This window comes from Rhipicephalus microplus, chromosome 3 (genome assembly GCF_043290135.1).
Source record: "Rhipicephalus microplus isolate Deutch F79 chromosome 3, USDA_Rmic, whole genome shotgun sequence".
Lineage (NCBI taxonomy): Eukaryota > Metazoa > Arthropoda > Arachnida > Ixodida > Ixodidae > Rhipicephalus > Rhipicephalus microplus.
In genome coordinates, this window is record NC_134702.1 from 21,297,310 (window position 1) to 21,310,493 (window position 13,184).

The window sequence follows — 13,184 nt, forward strand, 5'->3', positions numbered from 1 at the left end:
CACGCGAGCCGGAAACACGCCATGTCTTCATTATAATCTGTTCGTAACAATCTTGCGAATAGGCAACTAAGTGTTTTTTTTTTATGCGGTTAGGTGTACAGAGGCAGTTAACGTGACTTCATTTGCCTCCCTTGTAAATAGGAACAAAATTCATGAGGGAGTATACTGTATTTCCCGAAGGCGGCAGAACTCGCAAGGACGTATCCAGCTACCATCAAGAAGGTCGAAAGGTCGAACGGATGCGTGCCACGCAGGCGGCCTCGTACACTTCAGTGACTTTGCATACCGTTTTCACACAGTGCCGTTTTCAGGCGTAATACTCGTCGCGCGAGTGGCGGACGACACGTGCGAAACTGCTAGTACGTGTCGGCCCATGTGAACGTCGCATACGAGCTGCCGAACTCCAGTCCGTTGGACTGGTGCCGACGTGTGTGTCTCGAAAAAAGCCATGTGATGACGTCAGTGTTGTAGTGTCAACATGATGGCGCCATATAATGACGTCACCACGACGACACTATGACATCACGACGTTATCACGTTACGTCTAGTGATGTTCACATGATGATAGTGTTGTTGACTTTATTGGGTGCCACTGGCCTGCACGAAACTTAATAAACAGTGTAATCTCTCTGTCTGTCCGTCCCCCCCCTCTCTCTCTCTCTGTCTGTCTGTCTGTCTGTCTGTCTGTCTGTCTGTCTGTCTGTCTGTCTGTCTGTCTGTCTGTCTGTCTGTCTGTCTGTCTGTCTCTGTGTCTGTCTGTGTCTGTGTGCGTGTGTGTGTGTGTGTGCGTGTGTGTGCGCGCGTGTGTGTGTGTGTTCGCATGCCAGGCTAACATGTCCAGCTTTCAATTAAAACATCTTTCTCTCCCACCCCTGCCACGATCCCTCTCAGAAGTACTTGAAAATAAACAAATAAGTAAAAATAAACAAACGGGAGCACGTGCAGAACGGAGTCCTCCTCATACATAACAACGACGATGTCGACCTCACGCAGCGCGCAACACGTGTACAGCTGTCGGCGTATCAAGGACGCCGCCCGAGAGACTGGCAGTCTTCCTGTGCCTTTCCCCGCGGGTTAGTAGCGCATGATAAGGCCGAGCATGCAAGTAGTATGCACAGGCGTCCCGCACGTTCGCAACCATCACAGCAACGTCGCGTCGCCTTGAAGTCGTCGCATTACGTCTACGCGACGCATAATATCGCGGTCAGCGAAGCCGCACAGAACAGCGATAAAGAAAAAACAAACGCGCTGATTGAATTACAAAAGGGAAGCTGCCCGCACCCGTTGCTGCTGTCGCGGCGGCTTCCGCTTGATGCAGTGACCACGCGCTTTTTGGCACCGGATACGTCATCACACCAGCGCAATGCATTTGGAGACGTGGGTTATAGAGTTTCCTTGAAAATTAACTAGAGAGAACTCTGGCACCGTGATCGTTCAATCACCATGGGAATGATGGGATTAATTGATTGATACGCGGGGTTTAACGTCTCAAAACCACGATTTGATTATGAGAGACGCCGTATAGTGGAGGACTCCGGAAATTTCGACCACCCGGGGTTCTTTACGTGCACCCAAATCTGAGCACACGGGCCTACAGCATTTTCGCCTCCATCGAAAATGCAGCCGCCGCAGCCGGGATTCAATCCCACGACTATACGGGTCAGCAGCTGATTACCTTAGACCACCGCGGCGAGGCCATGGGAATGATATGAGTAGTACACGGATACGTCTATAGCCTTCGTACTTGCGGGCGGCGAATCGCACTTGTGGCTTCGTTTGTCGCTGTGTTTCGGTTTTATTTCGAAGAAAAGAGCCACGACCTCCTCGTGGAAAAAAGAAACTTTTTGGAACTTCGTGACCCGATTTCAAATGTAAGCCTAAATGATTACGGTGGTGAAGCACAACTGCTGAACATTTGCCGATTGTTATTTCTTGAGAAGGAAACTTCAAGCCACGCGAAGCGAAAAGGAACGTTAAGTACAAAGACTACAGACAAATCTGTGTACTATGTAATTCCCATGCTCGCTGAAGCCCGTGCTTTGCACCTCCCCTTTCACTCTTTACAAACACAGCCCCTTGATGACATCCAGTTCCTTCTACCGATGTGCCAAAATAGCATCGGTGGGCAAGAATAGCTTTAGAAAATAGCGCGCTGATTTTTAGGGCGAAGCTCCATAAAGCAGCACCCGTTCGTCCCTCGTAGTAGTCGTAGTCGTAGTGAGTAACCAGTCTTACGTTTCGACCTGCAAGGTGGTGCCGGTGGGAGATTTCTCCTGTGAGTTGTTGAACAATAAAAAAAAATGGCAGCATATCGACGGAGTGGATGATGGATACTGGGGCGAAGCATCCGTCCATCCATTCGTTCTTGCTTCCGTCCATCCATGCGTGCGTCTGTGTGGCCGCCCGTGCGTCCATCCGCCCGTCCGTGCGTGCGTCTGTTCGTGCGCCCGCACGTTCATCTGTGCGTCCGTCCCTGCTTTCGTCCATGCATCCGCTCCTGCGTCCGCTCATGCGTTCATCCGTCCGTGCAGCCATCCGTGCGCCCGTCTATGCATCTGTCTGTGTGTCCGTTCGTCCACCTATTCAACACTTCAAGTACCACCACCTCGGATCTTTACATCATATATTCATCATATAGAAGCCCCGCCATCCAGCGGACATTCCAAGGACCGAACGAAAGGAGGCACACGCACACTTTCTTACGGCTTGCGCTCCGTGTCTACTTCCCACCTTTAACCACCTCGAGTTCATGGTATATACTAGTTCACTGTATTCATAACACTGCGGCCCAACGCTCGCTAAACTTTTCGAAAACCAAGGAGGTTACGCCCAGCGAGTATGACGTAGCAAACTTTTTCAGTCAGATAGTGCTCAATGTACATGCCAATGGCTGCTAATGGGAAATGAGTTGGTGGCGTTGGTGGCGGATACAGAGGGGCTTGGGGGTAGGGGTGATCACCCTTTTCCCAAGTATTTGTCAGCACCCCCGCCCACCTCGCTTTATTGCTTCTAGTCCACCTCTTTTCACCAATTAGGTCAAATGAGCGAAACCACTGTGAGGACATATTAACAATATTTATGATATGAGGCTTTTTTTTCTGGTAGTAAAAACAAAAATGTCATGACCCCGCCCGCCTCTTCAATGCTACTTTCAGGTGACCCCCCGCCCTTTAAATTAGTGGCTGGATTCGCCCCTGCGCTTAACATCGGGCAAGGTGCCCGCGATGAACAAAACTTTACATCGACAAATGCTCTGCTTCGCATGCAAATCACGGTTCCCTTAGTGGGAGAAGACGTAATTTTTTTTTCACTGTTTCGGAAGGCTAACCAGTAAATCGCAGTGTTCTTTGAGGGGGCCCTGCAACACTTTTTGAGCGTGGTCTGAAAACGCTGCTGATCGGTAGTCGAGGTTCCCGAAACACGCGTGCCCAATATGGCGCAGCACGCCCCGGCTTGGAAATTACAATAAATTCTCAAAGAATTGCTTTCTCTTCCCTCGAGAAATGAGGCTAAAGGCTCCAACTCACTACATCTCAGGCCAAGTATCAGTGATTGGCTGATTTTTTGAGAATGGCGGGCTGAATGGGCCACCGCGCAATATTGCGACTTGTCAACGCGCGCGATCGCACTGACAAGACGCACATTCGCACAAAACAAGAGAGAGAGGGGGGAAGTGTTCAAGGTCACGAGGCGCGCGTGACGTATTTTCCTACCCCGTGCCATACCTCCTCGCTTCAGCGTTTTTGTCGGGATGCGACAAGAGAGAACGCAATTGCAGCATGCGACAACTCTTGCCGACTCCGCCAGCACTGGACGGATTCTGAAAATTTCACGGCGGTGAATTCACAATGCAAGAAGATCCTTCAGTGAATCCGTTACACGGCTACTTAGAAAAGCGTTGAAGGACCCCCTTTGAAAACAGCTGACCGCAATCCAGCAGTACTCTAAAACAAGAAAGTACTCTAAAACAAGAAAAACACTTCTAAGCATGCAGAAAAAGGCAATTGCACTTACTTCATGTGCGCAAACATCTGAATATGTGAACGGCTGATTTATCTTTTATAGTACGTAGCATTCAGAGTAGGCCCCGGTCACCGCGATGGTCTAGTGGCTAAGGTACTCTGCTGCTGACCCGCAGGTCGCGGGATCGAATCCCAGCTGCGGCGGCTGCATTTTCGATGGAGGCGAAAATGCTATAAGCTTGTATATGCTCAGATTTTAGTACACGTTAAAAAAACCCGGGTGGTCGAAATTTCCGGAGCCCTCCACTACGGCGTCTCTCGTAATCATATGGTGGTTTTTGAACGTTAAACCCCACATAACAAAGCATCCCGATGGGGTAGTTTACCTTTTTTTCTTTTTTTTTTAATTTTTTGTAAACACTTGTATCAGTTCGTTCTATTACAGGGACACAGCTAAACTCCGCTCTATAATATATACTGCACACATAGCGCTCTACCACTTTTCTCTCTTTCTCTCTATTTCTTTTTTCTATTGCGAACACATACTTTGCTTTTTTTTTAAGCGCTGGTACACGGTGTGTCTGCATGTTATGCATGCCGTTTCCAGCACCAAGCACACTGACAGGACGTATATATACAGAGCGAAAGTGACCCCTGCGTCCGCTTTCTTTGGACACTATGCACAAATATTTCCCTGCGGCGTCACTTTCATCCCACCAATGTGGTCAACGTTCTCGAAATGGACAGAGAGAGGGCGAGCGAGGCGCACCGCGTGTGGCCGCCCAGCACTTGCATGGCAGTCACGCACAACGTTAACACTGCACATCCTCAAAACGCACTCTCCACTCGCGTTCGCATCGCAATGAAACCTCTCACCTTCGCTCTCTCCTGAAGACCCGATCTATGTCAAGCCGGCAACAAATCTCGCTGGGTTTCGGGGGCCTTCCCGACAATAAAGGGTTGACAGAGTGCGTTACAGTGCGCGCGACGACGACTCGTGGTCTACGCAAGGGGACTTTGTGCGCGTGCGCGGGGATACAGCTGCGGCTTGCGTTATGCGAAGAACCGCATTCCTGCAATGCTGTTTGCTGCTACATCGACAAGGGCGAGCGCGCGTCACCGCCAGTGAACTCACGACCGGAGAATGCGAGAGCCGAACGACGGCAGCCTGTTCTGTCGGCTTCCCTTTAAAGGGCCCGTCACCACGTCGAGTTCAAAGGCGAGACAGTGGTTTTTTTTTTAAGACGACAGTCTTTCTTAGGAACCTTCGACAGAAAAATTTTGGCCTGTCTGTCCGTCTGTACATTTGCCTCTTTGTCCGCCCTAACGACACCTCAAACGTCACCAAACGGCCAACCCCATCCGCAGCGCCCACCAATATTGCTCAAGGCTTAGCGTTCATAGTTGTGCGATTGTCAATTAAAAAAAAGAAAATATTGTGCATATCTGAGGCGTCATAACAACATGTCTGTGTTTTGTATGTCTGCCTTAATACCTGAAGAGGCACACACAAGTAACTCTCAGGACTGTAGCGTTTAACGCGCTGCGCTGACAGTGCAACGCGATGCTCAAGAAGGCGTTTCCAACGCTTTGCTACGACGGCACAGTGGTGGCACCTGCCCGTGGCTTTGCGTTCTACATTTTATCACCTTCGAGTCTGGCGCGCATCTTTCTCCGCGGTCGCGCACACCTTCGTTTTCGAAGATAACTGCCAGATGGCGCTCGTGTATAACGTTCCTAGATGCGCCTGTTCGCCTCCGTTACACGCTCGAGGCACTCTAACGCAGCGCCTTCAGAATACCATTCACCAATTTCCTTGCGCAGAACATCAAATAAACATTTTGTTCACTCTCTCCAGACGCAATACTAACGTCTTTCGACGACATTTGCAGTGTAACATGTAGATTCGGACCAATTTTTTTTTTCGCTGCAATGTGTTGCTAGGAGCCTGTTAGTCATAAAACGGTGTATCGTTTGCTCTAGCATGCGACATAATAATTAATTGCAATCTCCTAATGGAAACGTGGGAGGTCAAGCTCGTCCTCGAGGACCTGGAAGACTAGCGACAACTCGTCGCCTGGGCCAATTAAGAGGGCAGTCGAAGCCAGAAGTTCCTGAACTAGGGAACCCTCCCACCTTAGGGTGACACCGGGCCTATCTCGGAACACTGTTTTATAAATAAAAGTTTATTTCTCTCTCTCTCCTCATTACCGACCAGTTTCAGTTTGAGAGCTCCAAGAACGACAAGTCACCGGTTGCAACTATCGCCACCTAGCGTGTGTAGCGCTACCACGTCAAGTCATCGAAATGTGACGTCCTTCCGCTCGGCCCGCGTCAAGAAGTCCTTCCGAACAGGAAAGAAAACAGAAGTGTCGCGAAACACGAAATATTTCAACGCGTGTGCCGCAGCCACGGACTCGCGAGCAGCCGCCGAGAAGTGTATATAGACTGCCGGAACAAATGCAGAAAAAAAATGGCCCCATATCTGCATGGTAATATGCAAATGTCGTCGAAAGACGATAGTCTTGCGTCTGGAGAGATTGAACAAAACGTTTATTTGATGTTCTGCGCAGGAAAATCGGTGAAATTCTAGGGGCGCTGCGTTAGAGTGCCTCGAGCGTGCAGCGGAGGCGAACGAGCGCACCAAGTCACGTCACACGTGAGACATGAGTGCTATCTGGCAGTTATCTTGGAGAACGAAGTGCGCGGCTCTGAGACGGGCGTGCGCGCCCGTCTCAGAGGCGATAAGGTGTAGAACGCAAGGCGACGGGTAGGTGCCACCACCGTCTCGTCTTAGCAAAGCGTTGGAAACACTCGCCTTTTTGTGCAAGCGTTGCATGGTCAGCGCAGCATGATAAGCGCTATGGTCCTTAAAATTACTTACATATGCCTTTTCAAGTAAAAGACGCACACGGAGAATATATACGTGTTATTTTGCCTCAGAAATGCGCAATAATTGCTTTTTAATTGACGATTACACAAGTACGAACGCTGAACCTTGAGCAACATTGGTTGGCGCTTTAATTACCCGGTGCTGTTAATGGTGGACAAACAGACAATTGTACAGACAGACAGACAGACAGACAGACAGACAGACAGACAGACAGACAGACAGACAGACAGACAGACACAGACCAAAATCTTTGCGTCGAACGTCCCAAAAAAGATATCGTCTATAAAGAAGCAGCTATGACGTGACCGTATCTTGTTTTATTGACTGCAGCGTGGTAACGTGAGAGAAGTAAGAGGGTCACCATGGGGTCACTTTTCATGGTGTGAAGGCCTTCAAAAATCATGTAAAATACCTCCCAAGCTATATTCGCTGTTGATATTCTGCAGATGACATATACCCATGTTCATGGGAATCGATCCCGCAAGGCTATCCCTGCCTCGAAATTTAGTGTCAGTATCGGCGGCGTAGCCACGGGATGACACAACCGGGCTCGGTTTATTTTTTTTATTTTTTTTTTCTTTTCTTGGAGGCTGGTGCGGTCACGTGTCCATGTACCCAGAACTGGTGTTCGGTGGTGTGCGTAGACACACACACACAGAGAGAGAGAGAGTATGAGGAAACGAAAAGACGCAACTTGAGCAACCCTAATCGGGAGCACGGCTCAGCGCCTGTAGGGGAAATGGGTGAGGGTATTAGAGTTGCGGAGAAAAAAAGAAGAAGAGAATAACCGACGATTACGATGCTCCTTGATGTGAATTTCGAGCTCAGCTTCGCGTTGTGGCAACGCCAACGCACATCACACTTGCATGCACTGCAGGCATTGCGAACCAGGCGAAACGTCAGCAACTCCGTTTGCACAAACAACGCCAGCCGTATACTTCACGTGCCAGCCCTGCATGCCCAAGAGCTCCGACGTGGGAGCCAGCGGCTCATGATATCGACAGACTCTGCGTCCGCTCTCTCGCGTCTTCGTTCGCGTTTTCGGTTATACGCCGACAAAGGCAACGGCGATGCTGCGCTCTGAAAAAGGACTACACACACCCGCACAGGCGCCATATGTATGTCTTCGTGCGCATCTCTCGTTTCCTATTTATTTGCGGTAGCGCTGTCAAAGACACACAGAAGGACTATACAATCGATCACTGCATCCGATGCACACACCCCCGCCCCCTCAAAAAAAAAAAAAAAAACACCGCAGCAAGCAACTGAGCTGCCGCGTCATTAACACATACCGCTTCACGCAGAACGCAATGCGATATAAAGGGTTATCATCTATGGAAAAGCCAAGTCAACGGTACACACCTCCACTCCAGGCAGGAGGCGACCACGTGAGCGCAAAACGCCCTCGCACTTTTCCGAACAGCCCCCCCCCCCCCCCCCCCCCCCCGAGCGCTGCCGCTCTTTTCAGCAAGCTATCCAGAGAATTCCCGTGTGCGCTGATGCAGCACACATCCGATAATTAGACGCCGCCCCGGCTGTTGACTGCGATTAGGCTGCGATTGCCACCGTTCCTCGGCTCGAAAAGAAGGCGCTAAAGTGAGTTGCACAATTAACCAAGGCGACGAGGCGACGGGCTTCGAAACACACACACACACACATATATATATACATCCTCGCTGGTGCGTGCTTTGAGTGCACATTCGCAACCAGAAGCCGGGCCGGCGTACATAGAAAGAAACGCGAGCGTAGGCGCGGAACGGCGCTAAGATTAATTGGAGCGGAGGTGTCGCCATTTCGGGGCTATTAATTAGAGGGTGGCAGATTCGGGGAGCTATACAGGACGCCGCGTGTCTACAGCCTCATTGCGGCCAAAGTAAATATACTCCACTGGTGGCGCTGTCACGCGAGAGAGGGGACGCGACACGCCTTGCACTCAGTGGGCCATATTAGGAGCCTCGCGAATCGTGTCACGCCATGTGCTTACTACGGTGGCGCGAAGCGACAGAATGCGTGCTCCGCGGCCCGCCGGCTTTCTTGAGTTTAGTGTAAAAGAGTGAAGAACATTGGGAGTATAGCACTGGGTGCGAACTATACGAGGCAACAGTGCCACATGGGCACAGGAAGTTACATTCGGTAGTGAAGGCATTCAGTTCCCGAATGACATTTTTGGGGACGGAGTTGCTGCACTTTAAAATGAATGACGATGTCGATCGCACCGTCTTCTGTAGTAAGTAATTGTAGAGTAGTAATAGAAAAATAAACGTGCTTTTACAAGCTACATATGCCTCTCAGAAGAAATAAATGCAGAAATAAGCATATTACACTGCCATTAGATTTAGTTCAGTACTTTGTTTCACGACGTTGCAACCAACCGTGTAGCAACCTAAGCCAAAGCTAGTCAGATTCGCAGCGTAAAAAAAAAGGAGGGGGGGGGGGGGGGGAGCGGGCACCTGTCGCATTTATTTTACAGCCTCTAGCAGCTGAAGATATGTTTTTAAGCATCTGTTTAAGTGATTAGTGTAAATAAAAGAAGCAAAAAGTTTCCTTTCAGCCCAATAAAATGTCGTTTTATATAACTACTTCATCAGCTGTGCCATCGAGAGTACGCATTTCTCAGTCGAATAAGTTCTGGCGATGGCATTAGGCGACGAGTGGCATTTGGGCGAATGCCATTTCGTTCGTCCGTGTGGCACCGCGCGAATGGCATTAAAGCCGAAGGCATCAGGAGGTAAATGCCATTCTCTCTACCTGTGTGGCACGGGTATTAAGTCATACAGAGGTAATGCAATCGTCTTTTCTTCACCGCAGAAATGCAATGTGAAAAAAGTGTGCTCAGATTGTGTATTCAACTAGTGACATGAATAATTTGTAAGCATGCATGTCTGTTTAAGCACGTAGCGCTTATTCAGAGCTGTAGAGAGAACACATGCGCTGTGGACGGTGTTTGAAGACCCACGTTCAGAAGCGGTGTCCTCTGCCACGACCCCGCGCCTCTGTATTGTTCAGCAGTGACAGCGAACACGGCCAGAATGCCTCTCTTTCTCTCTCTCTCTCTCAACCACACAACACTCATTGTCAGCACACAGAACATCGAACATGCGCGCTCAGCTCCCGCACCTGCGATTGTTTGAGCGCAACTTGGCGACATATATACGGTCAAACGGGAACATGCGTTGACTCAGCTAGCCATCCCCGTGAACTGCGAAAGACAGTGCGCCTACGCAGCTATGCCGCACTGTTCGCACTCCATACACCCGTTGTTCGAGAGCAGCTGTGGCATTTCCGACAGGCGTTTCGCACCTGTGTCCCATATTTCTCGCCAATATTCATATGTCTCCTTATTCGTTTCGGCCGAAGCGGGAGCTGAAAACTTGAAAGTGTTTTTACTGTTGCTCGAGGAATCCGAAAAAAGCGGCAAATTTTTCTTACCATCCGCATCGCAAGCACACACAAAATGCAGACGGCGTGGTCAACTTTAAATGAAAAAAAAAACATTAAAGCACTAATTTGTGAATGATTGTATACGAGATAAAAACTACGATATGGTTATGAGAAACGGCGTTTCAATTTCTTCCGGTCCATCTGCATCACAAGCACGCACAAAATGCAGACGACGTTGTCAACTATACATAAAAAACATTAAAACACTAATTGGTAAAGTATTGTATACGTGCCAGAAACCACGATATGGTTATGAAAAACGCCGTAGTGGAGGGTTCCTAAAGTTTCGATCATCTGGCCATATGTGTGTGGGAAAGGAGAAGGGCTTTCTATGTATATATTACCGTCTTTGGATATCATTTTACACTCTTTAGAGAGTTGTGGGATCCGGAAGAGAGTTAGCGTGTTTCTTTGAATATAATGTCATCTAAGCGGTAAGGCAGGACTTACGGGAATATTAACACATAATCTCCAGACTTTTTTTTTTTTTCAGAGTGTGGTGAATATAGAACGCTCGCAATGCACAAAGACGTTATCCGGCGTCGCATCGAGTGGAGACGTGACAAACCACCGCTGGGGAAGTGAGTGTACGTGCGCAGTTAGTGGGAATGCGCGGTATCATCTTGTTCCTCGCACTTCTTTTTTCTTTTTTTTTTAATTTCTCGGACACGTCTGTCCGTGGCCTTCCCCGAGCTCGACCGCTACACCGGAAGAACGGCACGTGCTGTATACTTACACGTTACACAGCCCCTATGATAAAAAATGAAGAAAATGAGTCACGACATCAACACCAAAGAAAGAAAAAAACGCCTTTAAACCTGCACACCTTTCCGCTCAACGCTCTACAAATGGCCAAGCTAACCTACTTACTGACATGCTTTGGCCGCAAATAACACAAACACAATGTAAAGAAACACTCAACGACAAGCACAAGCGGCTTGCCGCTTGTGCTTGTGTTTGAGTGTTTTTTTTACATTGTGTTTGTGTGCCACTTGTGCTTGTCGTTGAGTGTTTCTTTACTTTGTGTGTGTGTTATTTGCGGCCAAAGCATGTCAGTAAGCAAGTACCAACTAGGCCAACAATCAGTATTGTTACAATAGTGCCAAGTTATAACCACCTCGCATTCGCGCGGTTGCCTGTAAAACCGTTATTACTGCAAAGGCGACAATTTTCGTGATTCCGAGTGGATGCGACCGCCGCAGTTTCCTGGAATGATTAACCACACTGCAAACGAAGTTATGCGCAGAACTGATTTTCTCGCTGAGCAACACATAAAAGCCGACGCAAGACATCGAACTACAACGATGACGACGATGACTGCACAGAGTTGACAGAACGGTTCGACTGTGAACGCGCAGTACAGCTTTTGTGGCACTGTGCATACCACAATGCGCACGGGCACATGTCCGAGAATAATTTTTTTCCAGTGGCGGTTTTTCATACAAGCGGCCTAGAAAGCGCGGGGCATTCGATTTCGAATGATGGGCGATCGCACAGATGCAGTAGTCTCGTCGCAGCCGCGAGTGGCTCGAACCTACAAGTCACTGTATCCATCTCTGACCTTGTGTTGCGTGCCGGTGCGCGTCCTGTGTGCGGAGGAGAGGACAGAATGGCCTGGTCGGGCCCACAAAAGAACAAGAGCGGCTGCAGCGGCAAACCGTTCCCAGAACGGAAAGGGGTCCCAAGAAAAGGGTGCCGCCGCCAACGGCGGTACCATCACAGAGGGTGCAAGGAGAGCTCGAAAGAGCGGACAGGCTTGGAGGGCCGCGTACTTCTTTGGGCCGCTCGCCTTCACCACCGGCTTCAAGCGCGCGCCACGCGGACCATTTCGCCTGGCTCCGCTGCGGTGCGTGGGAGGGAGATAGACAGCCTTATAAAGGAACCATAAATCAACGAGCAAGCAGCGAGGGTGCTCGGAAGTTGCGAGAAAGTGGATGAATCGACTACACGCGCCTCTTAATCCGCGTGAAGATCGGCTGCACGTTTCACCGTGCAGCTCGTGTCAAAGCACGATACTCAGAAAGAAGACGCGTTGGATCCGTGCAGACGATACTCTGTTCCTATACAAGTTGCTTGTAACTGTGCTTCGCTTGCATGTCGCGCAATGTGACACATTTTGTGACGGTTTGCATTTCGTTCTGCTTTTTAGGGTCGAAGCTCCTCAATGCGTCGGTCATGAGTCTCCTGTATGTAGTAGCCACTTCTCGTTTTAGTCATTGGAATGTCCGCTGGATGGCGGTACTTGTACATGATGACTATATGATGAATATATGAGAAAAACATGCGAGATGGCGGTACTTGGAGACTGGAGTGTTCGCTAGATGGACGGACGCACGAGCAAACAGACAGAGAAGAACATGCGGACAGACAGAGGACAGATGGACATACATACATACATACATACATACATACATACATACATACATACATACATACATACATACATACATACATACATACATACATACATACATACATACATACATACATACATACATACATACATACATACATACATACATACATACATACATACATACATACATACATACATACATACATAAAGAGCAGATGATTCAAGGTTTGCCGATAAAACCCTTCGAAGCTTCGCCCCACTCATCATCATTCACTCCGTGGATATGTTGTGATTTTTCTTTTTCTTTCTCGGTAGCTAAGGGACCAGGAGTCAATCGAAGAAGCCAACGTGCCCTTGATCGCTTATCTGATGAGCTTATAGTCACACACTCGTTTATATCTAATAATACAAACATCGAGTCTTGACCTGATGAACGAAAGAGCCCACGTCGCAACCCTACGCACCTCATGGAATCGCGAGAACCAGAAACAAGAATGTTATGACGGCTATCTTATCCGTGCTGGGAAAATAT

At 49.0% G+C, this 13,184-nt stretch overlaps 1 protein-coding gene across 4 annotated transcripts in view; it reads right to left on the reverse strand.

The window, feature by feature from the left end:
* The window catches only part of Myo61F (unconventional myosin 61F), a 164,144-nt gene that overhangs the window by 95,258 nt on the left and 55,702 nt on the right, over nt 1-13,184 (reverse strand). Inside the window, exon 1 of one of the 4 annotated variants that reach the window (XM_075889050.1) lies at nt 4,839-4,904. The exons of the other annotated variants lie outside the window; for them this stretch is intronic. The gene's annotated coding sequence lies outside the window, so the exon portion shown is untranslated. Of the gene's footprint in view, nt 1-4,838; nt 4,905-13,184 lie in introns of those variants that run through there. 4 annotated transcript variants of the gene reach the window in all.